Source organism: Sciurus carolinensis, chromosome 2 (genome assembly GCF_902686445.1).
Source record: "Sciurus carolinensis chromosome 2, mSciCar1.2, whole genome shotgun sequence".
NCBI lineage: Eukaryota > Metazoa > Chordata > Mammalia > Rodentia > Sciuridae > Sciurus > Sciurus carolinensis.
This window is the reverse complement of record NC_062214.1, coordinates 14,899,359-14,906,155: the sequence shown is the minus strand read 5'-3', so window position 1 is coordinate 14,906,155 and position 6,797 is coordinate 14,899,359.

Genomic DNA, 6,797 nt, shown 5'->3' with positions numbered 1-6,797 from the left:
AGGTCACATAAATAGCAATCCAACAGAGCTAGGATTCAAACTAAGGTCTGTCTGCCCCAGGGACAGAATGCCCACCCTACCCCTGTGAGAGGCCCCTCTGACCTCTGCCCAATCCACAGGGCCACTGCACTTTTCCAAGTTTACCGAGTCACAGCGGATGGGCTTGGAGGCCGTGTAGTGCATGGTTAGGAACACAGACCTGAGTTCAAGTCTAGACGCAGTGTTTATTGGCCGACTTGGGCCAAGTCGCTTCATCAGTTTCCTCGCTTGAAAAAGAACCCTATCACGTCAACCTCGCTGTCCAGATGTGTATGTGAAACCTTAAGTTGCTGAGTGTCAGGGACACAAAAAATGGTCACCTCTAAAATAAAGGCTGTTTTTTTAGGGTGTCTTTGTAGGTACCTCGTTAGACCGGCAAAGTGTCACTGCCGGATAAGCCGACGGGAAAGTGGCGCAGTTCTCACACTGCAGGGGACGCGGCCGCAGGGTGGCGCGGGTCCCCTGCGCCCCGCCCAGCCGCATTCTTAGGGTCGCAGGAATGCGCGGCGCTCCGGGCGGCGCCGGTGGCGGTGCGAGGCGCTGACGCCGAGGCTTTTCCGCTCCAGCTGCGCGGGCCCGCGACACAGCAAATTCCGCGGCCACACCTGGCTGTGCAGCTGTCCGGGCTGGGCCGCTGTCCGGGATTTCCTAGTCCTCGGCCGCCGGCCCCGAGGGCATGGCCTTGACCCGGCCTGCGGCGCCGGGGCGCGGCCCACACCTGCCCGGGGCGGCTGTGCCTCTGCAGCCCGGCCTGGCGCACGTGCCCCCGCCCGGCCCTTCCCCGTTGCCGTTTTTGGAAGGCGGTCAGCCCCCGACACCAGCTGGTGGGCTGCTCTCTGCTCAGTCGCTGCAACCACTCCGCTCACACCCCACAGGGGTGCTTGCTCCCTCTCTGCTGAGTTACCCTTAATAGGAGGGCACCTCAGGTCAGGGAGCCTGCGAGGAGTCAAGCGCTGGGGGTTGGATAAGAGAGGAGATGCTCCCTCCCCAAGGGCCGAACCCTCTTCCTCGCTCCCCCATCGCCCACTCCTCACCTGGAGCCCAGGGCGGCCCAGATCCGCTTCCCCGTCTTACTTACGACAGTCTCTGGCTCGCTCTTGCTCTCTGCCCTCAAAGGCCGCCCTAACCTGTCCTTTCTAGGTTCTTCAAAGGCGCCCAGTTCTCTCCCGCCTCAGGATCTCTGCCCCAGCTGTCCCCTTTCCCAGTCTGCTTTCTCATGTCCCTTCCCCAGTGGCTCAGCCAACCCCGGACTCACGTTTCTGTTTTGGAATGTACATATTACTAACATGACTAATGAAGTGTCCCTAAAGTTCTTGGGCCATAGCTTTCATAGTAGTTTTCACCCAGCCATCTAACTTCCTCCAGAAATTTCGCTGGAGTTTCTATTGGGATCGTGTTGAACCTGCAGATTAACCTGGATGAAGGGACAACCACGCATCTGACGTGAGGCCTTGAAGATAGGCAGACAAATCCTTCCCTGGAAGAGCTTATTTGCTTAGGATCTTCCTCTTTTTTTCTTTTTTATTGGTGCATTACATTTGTACATGATGGTGGGGTTTGTTGTTACACTTTGGTACATGCACTCCGTGTGACAACGTAATTTGGCCAATTTCCCTCCCTTCCTCTTCATTTCCTTTCCTTTCCTTTCCTTTCATTTCATGAGCGATCTTATGGAGCCCATCCTAGGGATGAGGACACAAAGCTCACAGCTGATGTGCTGATGAGCCCCAGGTCTCACGGTAAGGAAGAGGTAGGGCTTAGCTTTCCTCCCAGATCTGTCTGACTCAAGAATTTGACTCAAGACCACCCTGGCTGACTCTTGTAATCCCAGCTTCTCAGGAGGCTGAGGCAGGAGGATCACAAATCTGAGACCAGACTGGGCCACTTAGAGACACCCTGTTTAAAGTAACTAAATAAATAAATAAACAACAAACAAATAAATAAAGGGTTGGGGACGTAGCTCAGAGGAAGGGCACTTTCTTTTCTTCAGTATGGGGAGCAGCGTGCCCCTCTAGTCTATTCAGCTCCTAGGTTTGGCTTGCCTGTGTCTCTGTGCACCCATTCAGGGTGTTTCCACGTACCCAGATTTGGAGAAGTATCTCTGTTTGAAGATGGGCGTGCTGTGGGGTTGGGTGGGGAGTGCGGTACGCCTGCTCCGTGGGATGGTACCTCCTGGTTGTGTTGGCCGTGTGTGTACATTGTTGGGGATTTTAGTCGTAATCGGGGAAGGCATTTGTGGGCAGGAAGTGTGTGTTGGGAAGACAAGAATGGGTTATTGCCATGGGTGTGTGTCCTTTTCCTTATATAGGATTTCAATTTTATACTTACAGAAAGAATTCTTTTAAACAAAGATCTTTACCATATATAACCCGCAATTGTTTTATTGAGGCAGAACCTCAATCTGAAGTGCCCAAATCTTGAGTGTGCAACCTGAAGAGCTTTAGTATAACATTCGCCTGTGTAATTACCATGCAGATTGCAATAGAAGACACAGACAGATAATTTATAAAGGGCCAGAAGGGAAGAGTTCAAAGGCTCTCAACACAAAGATATGATAAAAGTTTGCTGGCATGGTGGTGCACACCAGTTATTCCAGCAACTCAGGAGGCTGAGGCAGGAGGATCACAAGTTCCAGACCAGCCTCTGCAATTCAGCAAGACAGTGTCTCAAAATGAAATATAAAAAGGATTGGATAGCTCAGTGGTAAAGCACCCCTGGGTTCGCTGCCCAGTCCCAAGAAGAAAAAAAAAGAATTGATAAATGTTTGAGAGAATGGAAATGCTAATTACCCTGATTTAGTCAATACTCATTATATACAGGTACCAAACGCTCACTCTTACTCCGTAAGTATGTACAAGCGCTAATTTAAAAAATTTTAAAACTGTGTACAGCACCCTAAAGCGTTACCCTCCCCCCTGAGCACCCCCTGAGCCACTGTTTTGACTTTGGTCAACCTGAGTTGGTGGTACCCGTCCTGAGCATTTTATCACCGGAATCACATAGTGCTTCTGTTTGAGGGGGTTCATGGCTAATGTCGAACAAACTGCACTTTGCCAGCTAAACTCTTTCCGTTCTCACTGAATCTCTCCTAGTGACTGAATAAGGTGGCACCTTTTCCGATTCCCATTTTACAGATGAGGAAACAGGCACAGAGAGGGCCCATGACTTACCTTGAAGTCACCCAGAGCTATTCATTTCCACAATTCTGTCCTTGTCCTTCCACTGGGTCATCCTGCCTCCCTCTGGGTAATGCCCAGAAGAGGTGGCCCAGCCATCAGGGTGCACAGAGATCAAAAGAACCTGGAACTCAGCGGTGCTTCCTTATGGGATTTATTTTCAGAGGAGTCAGTTCCTCTGAAGCCGTTATGAGTTTCACAGGGCCCTGATCCTAGCTCTGGTTTTCCATACCTGCACTCCTCCTCAGTTCCCTTCCTCCTGCTACTTGGATTCAGAGTGACAGAGATCTGAGTTGCTGTCGCAAGTCTACCAGTTCCTGTGTGATCGTTGACAAATTACTTAACCTCTCTGAACATCTTTCCTCAACTGGCAAATGAGAGGATGACTGAGATGATTTCTAAAGATCTTCCAGCTTACTCAGTCTCCTCTCTCAAGCACCAGATGCCTGCCTCACAGTCTCTTCTCAAACACAGGTTTACTGGGGTGAAAAGAAGACTGTAAAAGTCAGAGAGATCAGGCGTGGAATCCAGTTTCCCCTGGAACTAGTGTGAACTTAGCAAATCCCTTAACCTGAGTTTCCATTTTCTTGTCTGTAGAATTGGAGATCCTAATACCTAACCCTTGAAGCTGAGATGAGGCTTAAATGAAATCATGATATGCATGGAACATTTGGAGCCTAGCATCTGGCACCTGCTACATAAATGGTGACTTATTGTTGCTATAATTAGTAATTTTTTTTAATTGACAGCTTGCTCTGTACCAGATGTTGTGCCAAGTGTCTTAAGATATACTAACTCATTTATTGCTCTCAGTGGTGCCTCAAGGGAGCTTCACTTTGTGGATGAGGAAACCGAGGCACAGAGAGGCTAAGTAACTTGCTGATGGTCACACAGGGCTGGGCCATGAACCAGGCTGTCAGGACCCAGAGCCCCCCCACCCACCCACCAGGCTACACTGCCTTGGATCCGACTACTCTCTGGGAGAATTTCCCCTTTCCTTGCCCAAGTCCAGAAAGAATTCCAGTGGGAACAGAGATGGGGCAAGAGCAGGCTGCAGCAGGGCAAAATCCAGCCGGGAGAGAAAGGTTCTTACCCTGCGTGAGGTTAACAGCCCTCAATCCGGGCCACCCTAATTACTTCCTGTCCCCACACCTAACTTCTTTACCCACTGCGAAGCTACCAGGACCCACCTACGTGGATGGGGACACAGAGGGGGCCCCACCAGGTGAGGTGGCCGGCAGGGTTTTCCGGATTTCTGTGCATGTGTGAACTCTGCTGCGGGCTGTCCTTTCCCGGTGTGTGTCTGTCTCTGTCTGTCAATCATGGGGCGTCCGTCCCACTTTGCCACCGGCTGATGAGGTGACCCTGGGCAAACGACTGGCCCTCTGTGCAGCTGTTCCTTCATGCCTGTGGAAGGGGCTGCTGCTGCTGCTGGGATCGAGTGCGCCCATCATGCAAAGCACTTCAGAAGGTGCTTGTGGGACGGGCACTGGTCCAGACAGCTTGGGCATGGACATGGGATCGACCGTGTCCAAGGCGGGCTTTCGAGTCCGGATGCTCGGTCTTCGTTTGCCGCATACCCCGTGGGTGTCCGATAGAGAGGCTTCGTGGGCTGCTGAAGCTCACGCGTGCCTCAGTGTCTTCATCTATACAATGGGTGGCGTTACCGCCTCGCGGAGGCAGCCGGGAGGGCCGGCGAACCCCGGATGGGCCAGTGCTCTCGCCAGTCCTGCGGGATGATCCCTGTCAGGCGTTCTGAGAGAGGGGGCGTCACCCGGACTCCTGGGGCCCCAGCATCAGGGCTTTTGGTGCCTGCCTCCCCTGTCTGCCGAGCCAGGGACCCCAGTCTGCCCGAGTCCCAAGAGCCCTTAGTTCAGTTTTTCCAGAGGGACATGCAAGGCCCAGAGACAGATGAGGACTTGCCTCAGGACCCCCAGCACCCTGGGGACAGAGACGAGACTGGACTGTGGTTGGGAGGTCAGAGACCACAGCCCTCACTGCTCTGCCCTCCCGCCTGCAGCACTCAGCGGTCTGTCAGTCAGCGGCCCGCCAGGCTGGGGACGCGGCTGCAGCGGTAAGGTGTGTGCTTTGGCCCTGGATGCTGTCTGCGCCGCGGAGGTGGGGACTTGGCGGCTGCCTGGGGCGGGAATTCCATGTGTCTGGGGAAGACCTGCTTGAGTGGCCGGGTCCCCGCCCCAGCCCTGCTGGCCAGCTGGGTGGGGGCTGGCTTGCCGCCTGGAGACTGGGTTTAGCCTGGAGCTTCTCAGAGGTCGCTAGAAGAGGCGGAGGGTGGTGGATGCTTCCACCCTCGTGTTAAGAAAGGAAGGCTTGTTATCTATGAAACAGACACGCAATCAAGAGGGGAACGCCAGCCCTTTCTCATCCAGAGCAGCCGCGATGTGACCGCAGCCTTCATGAGCGTGCAGACACCCGTATACGCATGATGAACCAGGGCACACACATGTGACTCACAGGCACGCATGCACATGTGCATCTGCACACATGTAATGCCCAGGTGCAGAGTCGTGCAAGGACACTCGGGTCCACAGGAATACACACAGAGCACAGGCCAGGTACTCGCCACTCTCTGACTCCTGGGACGTTAGTTCATTGACTCTCACAACCACTGATGGCGCGGGTGGGTAGCACGCCTTCTTCCCTGTGGTAGTCGAGGACAAGATGGTCAAGGAGCCATTGCTGGAGGACACCCAGGGGTCCCTAGGAGTAGAGGGGATTTGAACCCAGGCCCGTGGACTTAACGAGCCGTGCTGCCCAGGGCTGGGTCTGAGTGGCTTCGTGGGGAACATCCTCCCAGGCCTTTCGCCCCAAGGCATCTTTGTTTCTTTTGGCCACAAAAATGGCGTCCTTTCAACAGGAACATCCCGGCTGTGCTGCACAGCAGCTGACTTGACTTTGGGCTCCTTCTTCCTCCTCTCTGGCGTTTGGTGTCTTCATCTGAACAGTGTGGGCGAGGGCTGCTGCCTCTGCGGGTTGGCAGGGATTGTGTGTAAAGCTGTCAGCCCTGGGCCTGGCACGTAGTGGGTGCTCGTTAGCCAGTGCCGTCTTCGGTGCCCACTCTGAGGCTGGAAGTCCTGGTAGGGAGAACGGGCAGAAAACACTGTCCTGATGTCAGGCAGCCGTAATGTCAGTGTCTGGAAGGCAGAGAGAAGGCCGGGAGGCGGGTCTGGGGTCTCTCCCGGGAGGGGGGTGTTTCCTCCCAGGATCCCTGCGCTTCACCACATCCCTGTTCTGCCCGGCGGGCGGCTCCGCTGCAGCCCTGCGCGCCTCAGGTGAAGCCGAATGGCAGGGATGAGGGAGGGCTGGAGGGAAAAGCCCATCCATCAGCGGGCGGAGCCTCCCTGTCCAAGTCTGGCTGGGCTGGAAGGGGAGGGGGCTGTGGGGCTTGGGACGTCAGAAGCCATCAGCTCCTGGGGACTGTTAAAGTCGCCGCACAGCCAGGCAGGCCAGGTGTCTGTAGAGGTCCCTGCATCCTCTGCCACCTCCTGCCAGCCCCGCCCCGACCCCGGGGCTGCCTGTCCTGGGTATGGCCCCTGGGAGCGGCTGCCTGGTACCCCAGGGCTC